The sequence below is a fragment of the Liolophura sinensis genome, chromosome 13 (assembly GCF_032854445.1).
Source record: "Liolophura sinensis isolate JHLJ2023 chromosome 13, CUHK_Ljap_v2, whole genome shotgun sequence".
Classification (NCBI taxonomy): Eukaryota; Metazoa; Mollusca; class Polyplacophora; order Chitonida; family Chitonidae; genus Liolophura; species Liolophura sinensis.
This window is the reverse complement of record NC_088307.1, coordinates 1,730,376-1,737,425: the sequence shown is the minus strand read 5'-3', so window position 1 is coordinate 1,737,425 and position 7,050 is coordinate 1,730,376.

The window sequence follows — 7,050 nt, the reverse complement described above, 5'->3', positions numbered from 1 at the left end:
AACAAGTAAGTTATGACCAGTTCTTTTCCAGACACGTGGAAAATTGCTAAAGTTATCCCTCCTCACAAAGGGGGTCCAAAGTTAAAAACTGTCGTCCAATATATGTCCTACCCTTTTTTTAAAAAAAATCATTGAACGACATGTTCATAACTATATATGACTCTCAAATTTTAAATTATTGCATGAAAATCAATCTGGTTTTTGCTCCTTACACTCCATTGCTGAAAATGGTTGAACACTGGCGTAGGGCGATAGATAATGGGGAAGTTATTGGAACTGTATTTTTTGTAGACTTCAAGAGGACATGTGATAGTGTTAATCATGCTATATTAGTTTAAAAACTTAAAGTATACAAATTTCACTCAATTGCTCTTACATTCTTCCAGTTCTACCTATATAACAGACAACAAAAGGTTGTTGCTGGAGGAGAAATGTCTATTGCTATGGATATTATGGCCGGAGTCCCGCAAGGCTCCATATTGTGACCTCTACTTTTTATTCTATATATAAATGATCTACCATTATTTCTAAAGAGCAGTGGCAATTCTATTGACAACTTTGCTAATGACACGACTGTGTACTGCTCCTGAGGCAATATGTCTGACACTGAGCGCAATGTTAACAGCAATATGGATTGCATTATAGACTGGCGCTACAAAAAACTCATGTTCATTAATCCCCAAAAATCTAAATGCGTGATACTAGGCTCCAGGCAACGGCGGCAGTTAATCAAACATGTTCCTTTCTCTGTTATGCTTCATGGAAGTAAACTGTAAGGAATCAGTAATGCTAAACTGCTTGGTATTTGTATTGATGAACGTCTTTCCTGAAAAACACAAATCAAAAATGGATGCAAAAAGGTTTCTAAATTGTTAGGGATGCTACGAAGGAAGAGAGCTCTTCTAACATGTCACTGTAGTGATAGTTTCTGTAAGTAGTATGTTCTTTCTCACTTCGATTATTGCTGTTCTGGGGAAACTGTTTAGAGAAAAGATAGTCAAGTTACGGAGAAGAACTGCTTGTCTAGTTCTACAAGAAACCAGAAACAACTCTGAAAAAACTTTGTTTGCAAGACTAAAGTGGATATATTATAATAAAAGGGTAAACTAAAAAATTCTTTCATCTATAAAGCATGACATAATCTCTGTCCAAACTATATTAAACACCTTTTCCCTCCAAACAAACAGCTGTACGATATTGTTCTCAGATCAACACAACATAATTTCTATCTCCCTAAAGGAAGTACAAATTCCATGACAAAAAGTTTTACATGTATAGACAGGTAAAAGGAGCCCCTTCCCTTTCACGTTTTCAATCGCCCTACGTAAAATTACAGACAACAACTGAAATTTACATGGATGCATGTGTGCTTTCACTGTATCAACCATCTAGATGTTATTTATATTTAGATGTATTATTATCATTGTAGAAAACCTTCCTTAAGGCTAGGCCTCTGTGACACTGTTGCGTTGTGCGTTGTTCAAAGCAAACAGGGGATGAGAAAGGGGCCATCTCCCACTCATTTGGTTTGTTCTCTGTACATGTGTGTCGGGTTCCAGCCAGCCATTGGTTGTGTTGTTGAGTGTGTATGTATGAATGTATGTCACAAAATACACATAGCACAGTTGGTAGAGCGTCCGCTTCGGGAGCGATAGATCCAGGATCAATCCTGGGTCGAGTCAGACCAAAGACTTTAAAAGAGGAAGTTGTAACTTCCTCGCTTGGCGTTCAGCATGAAGGGGATAGTGCAACTACTGGTTGACCCGTATCAGTATAATGGCTCGGGCTTGGCGGCTTACATGCCTTCGGTGTTTCGTCTCAGTTAAGCAGCACTGGATAAAAGAGCGGTGGAATTCCGTCCTGCAACAGGGAGGTACATTACATACACCCTAGGGATTCCTGCGTCGTCATATGACTGAAAAATTGTTGAGCACGACGTTAAAACCCAAGCACTCACTCAAACACAAATTTTGCTTTATATATACTCGTGTATTTTTTTTATTAGACTCTGAAGTACATGTTTCGTACATATTATTTTCTCTGTGAAGGCCTTGGGGAAGAACAGTTTCAGTGTAAATTGACCGACCTACCTTTGATAAATAAAGATATTATTATTATTATTATTATTAACACGTGTGGGCAGGAATTAAGGGGGATAACTGCATTAAAAACAGTGTTTTATGAATAACAACTTTGAACTTGTTGCTAGCCCTTAAACTGGCTATACAATAAGGCAACGTATAGCTTTTAGCCTTGGACAATCTGCTCTGAGTAAAACAAGCCACTTGCTGAGTACAAACAAGGCCGAGGTTGTTAACCGAGCCATCGACAAATGAATTCCCCAAAACAAAAAGGCACACAGCAGTTGCCTTGAATGCTGTAAATGAATAGCCACATCTGCGATGAAACAATGTGGATTGACATCAGTGCCCAAAACAAAGGGTTCAAAAGCTGTACAAGGACTTTATAAAAGCCAATTTAGAGACAACAGAGCTCGTCCTCGAAAGAAAAGGAAAACGTAGCAATTTTGGGCTGGAAGTGTGCAGCAAACCAAAAAGACATGTTAAAGCCTGTTATACAAAAGAGCGAGAAGCCAAAAGTGCTTCAAAATAATACATATTATAATATCAGGTACATTAAATAAGCTGCAATTTCAGGTGGGAAATTCTGTAATGAGGGATACTCCGATATACATCTAGAGTATGGTGTAAAGTGCCCATGAAGTAAAATAAATATTCATGATATTTACGCATATAAATGCATTGCAAAAAAAAAGTACATGTAGGATACCAAGTATAGTATGTATATATGTATGCTTGGGTTTAACGTCACACCTAACAATTCTTCAGACGAGGAGTATTTAGTGTGCTCATAGGGCACGTGTTGTTGTGACAGGGAGAGTACCTCCTGCCAATGAAGTATAATGCCACAAAACACCTCACGCGGTGACATTACACTGCCATCTGGCCAACCACTTCTGTTTGCTTTCTGTAACCTGTCAGTGCTGAGCGTCAACCAAGGCAGCAACAAGTACTATGTGTAAAATGTTTGGTATGACCTGACCTGGGTTTGTTGTCTGGTGTCCTGAAATCGCAGAGGACGCTGTAGTTACTACGCCAGCGAAGCGGTTACACAATGCGGAAATTTGATGGAATAGCAGAAATGAACATATGTGTTTAATAAACTGATTATTAGCTTAAGTAGTATGTAAAGTAAAACCCTAGGTTGTAGGCAGGAAAGAAAACACTGAGAGAATACACAACATATACATGCTTAACACCACAAGACATTTACTAATTTATTCGTTTGATTGCTGTTATACGACTCAAGAATATTTCATTTACACGGCGGCGGGCAGCATCATGGTGGGTGGAAACCGGGCAGAGCCCTGAGGAAACCCACGAGCATCCACAGGTTGCCGCCACACTGAGCAGCGATCGCATTGGTGAGAGGCTCCTGTGTCAATACGCTTCGCTAGCGCGCTAACTGACTGAGCCACGGAGACCGCACACTAATAGGCAGAGTTAAACTACTACGTTTAAATTATACATACCAAAAAAAAGCTTATAAACAAGCCTGAATTTTTGATCATGAGCATCCACGTGACTTTAGAGTTGACAATCTGAACTTGACAGCACATTTCTGGAGAGTGCACACTGGACGGTCCTACTACATGCACACTGAAACCGAGACCAATAAGAATATAATTTCTCCGACTCTTGATCGTATCACATATGTACAGCGAGAAGAGCAGGCTAACTTGACAATGCATACAGGTGTACACTTTCCCACTGTGCATCTATACAAGAGGTGAGTACCTCTAACCTTCTTGTTCATTAAAATTTATGTAGCAAAATAAGCATTGAATGCAAATTGAATTTCGGTACGTTTACTTGAGTACCTTTCCTAAGCTTGTATATTGTGTATTTTGTTCTACAGGATGGCTGTGGCCCTAAAATTTCTTTGAAATTAAACGCAGAGAATTCTAGTTCATAACCTTGGTTTGTTGACCTGTCACCAACGAGGCCGCTCTGAGTCCAAGTCCAGCCCATGCTGACTTCCTCTCCGGCCGTACGTGGAAATGTCTGTCAGCAATGTATGTTTATATCGGCTTTGTAAATGGCTGTAGCTTTCAAGGCCGAAGAGAACACAATGTAAATGACATAGTCTCTTAATGTTAACCTACTGTTTCGTTTTGTGTGCTGTAAAACGAACACTGTGTACCAGTATAAAGGCCAGTATAAGATGATGCTGGCTTTTGTTGTCATAGACCCGACTTGATTTAAATCTATCTTTGTAACATTGTCATTTACGTGATGATGATGATGATGACAATCACCAGAAATAAGAGCAATAATGACAAGGTAATTTCAACAGCATTGCCAATGGTTATAAAGATGTCAGCTGTATTATTGTTGTGTTTAAAATGAGTTTTGATTTTGATCTTACGTTTAACGTGGTATTTTGTGACTTTGGAAATCAATAGTGCTAATGCAATATGCCGGACAGGTTTTGCCTGCCAAGACAGAAGGGGGTTGTCTAAGTTTTGATGGTCACATGAAATTTATGTTTAAAATGGTTAGGACCACTGATTGTAAAGACGCATTATTAAGTATTAATAATGACATGTATGCATGTTGTTACGACCCAAACTGTCTGTATTATAAAGAGATGGCTTGTTCGAAATACACGACAGTTTAGCCGCACAAAAAAGTAACCAAAATCAGCAGATTTTATTTTACAACAATTTATTAGCTTAACGAGGACAGATAATAAGACTTATACAAATACTAAAGTACTTAAGTTTAACAAGAAAGGATAGCAGTATCTATACAAATACTAAAGTACTTACGGTGTCAAGTCCAAACAGACGCATATATTCCACAATATATATACCACACAGGCATAAATGCTCAGAGGCAAATTCACAAGAGGGAAAATCCAAAGTATAACTGAGTGTATGACGAAATATACACAAAATTCCACAGACAGGGTCCGTGTACTAATAAGCACTGTGTATACAAGAGCACGAATTAAACATACAAGTTCAGACTGAACAAGTGCTCGGTGGAGATAGGATATAACAAAGCCAGAGGCTATAGAGACACCACAATTCAGCACAAAAGGCCTACTAAAGTAATACACAGCGAAAGCATCCAAACTCTCAATAATTCTCCTTTCTTCGATCTCTGTTCTCTCCCTCTCTCCTGCTTTCATACGTCTTATATAGCCTGGTGGAATTGTCTAGAATAAGAAAATTCCCGAACACTTGATGTAAACAAACAGGCACCGAACTGAGCGTATTCTGGAACAGAGGCAGACAGCACTCCCTGAACTTAGCATATGTAAACAATGGCAAGCTATATTTAAAAACTGACGGCAGTCGTGCACATAACAATGTCAACTCAAAACATCACAAAGACATTACATAACTGAAGTACGAAGGCTTAAGTATACACGCCATTATTAATACTTCAGAACGAAAATGGAAGAAGACATAATTAATTCGTGTTGCAAGTGAGGTATAAACATTACCTGATTCAATTTATTTATTTATTTATTGATGTGATTGGTGCTTAACGCGGTATAGCGACGGATAGCAATATGGTGGGAGGAAACCGGGCAGAGCCCGGGGGAAAGCCGCGACCATCAGCAAGTTGCTGGAATACCTTCCCACTACCTGATTCGAAGCTGATGGTCCAGCGATAACACTCTTATTGCCAGCCATATCGTCAGTGACCAAATCTGAATGACACCTGAATATCTTCGATTAGGGTATTTTCAGATCCAGCGTGAAATCGTATTCTTCGGGGCACGCCTACGTAGACAAAATTCAAAAAGTTGATAATTTACATGTGCAAGTATGCAACTGCTATTATAACCACATATACTGGTTGTTTTAGCTAAACATAAATGTGTGTGGTGTTTTCAACGCTCTCTCTATAACAAGACGTATCGATATGTTACTGATGACAAGAACACATGCCTGGTAAAAACGACAATAATACTGAGCTTACCCTTTGTTTCTTTCAAGAACTCAACAAAGAATAATGCCACAGCTTCCGGTTTTCTGTTTGTGGGACCAACTCTCAGCTATAATACCCTTCGTGAAAACGTATTTCAGAGATCAAAGCAAAAATTGGCTATATTTTATCCATGAAACATTTGTGTACGTTTTCAGATACGATTGCGTATTACTATAAGATAATTACTTGGGTTCACCTTGTACCAGTTAACCCCTTAGGCTTGTCTGCTTCGTTAGCTAACTGAAGTATGTTGAAAGCCCAAGTTAGTTAACATTTGAAGACAATATCTCAACATAATTGTTTTAGCTAATGGTGCTGAATGTTTACAAATGAGATAAAACGCTTGAAATGTGTAAACAAAAGCTTGTCAAACCGAGGTACAACCAGTCCGTATTTCGACAGCAATTTTCGTTTCAGACCTCTGTATCCAAGATTAGAACCGCTACCATCCAGTTCATTCTAAACGCATATATAGGGAGAAAAATTATTAACACATTATGATGAAAATGATACGCGTCAAATTAAATGTACAACTTTTAGATGTCATATTATATATCATATTTAAAGATGGTGAAAGTTTAGTACAACAGTGACTTCACAAAATGTAAGATTTAGAGCAAACACCTGACCTATTTTAGTCGTAACAGTCAATTACCAGTAGAGGTTAAACACATGTACTTGCAATGGGCTCCCGCGGGTTCTGAAAAGTAGATGATGTATTTCCAAGAAATCGCTTATGCCAATACACTTGAATCATGCATGTTGCCCAGTACTACTAAGGTGGGCAAACATAGCCAAACTAATACTTACATTCTGCCCTATAGTGATATCAAATAGTCAATCACTCAATTCCAATTCACGTAAACTATAAAAAAAAATCTGCCCCTAAGGTATGTGCTCACCTTGCAACCATTAAAGTATATCCCTTCATGCGCAACAGGAAATAAGAAAAGCCACTGATCCAGAACACGAGAGCCGAGAAAAACAAAAACCGTGCGAATACTTGGTTATTCTAGCGCGGTTA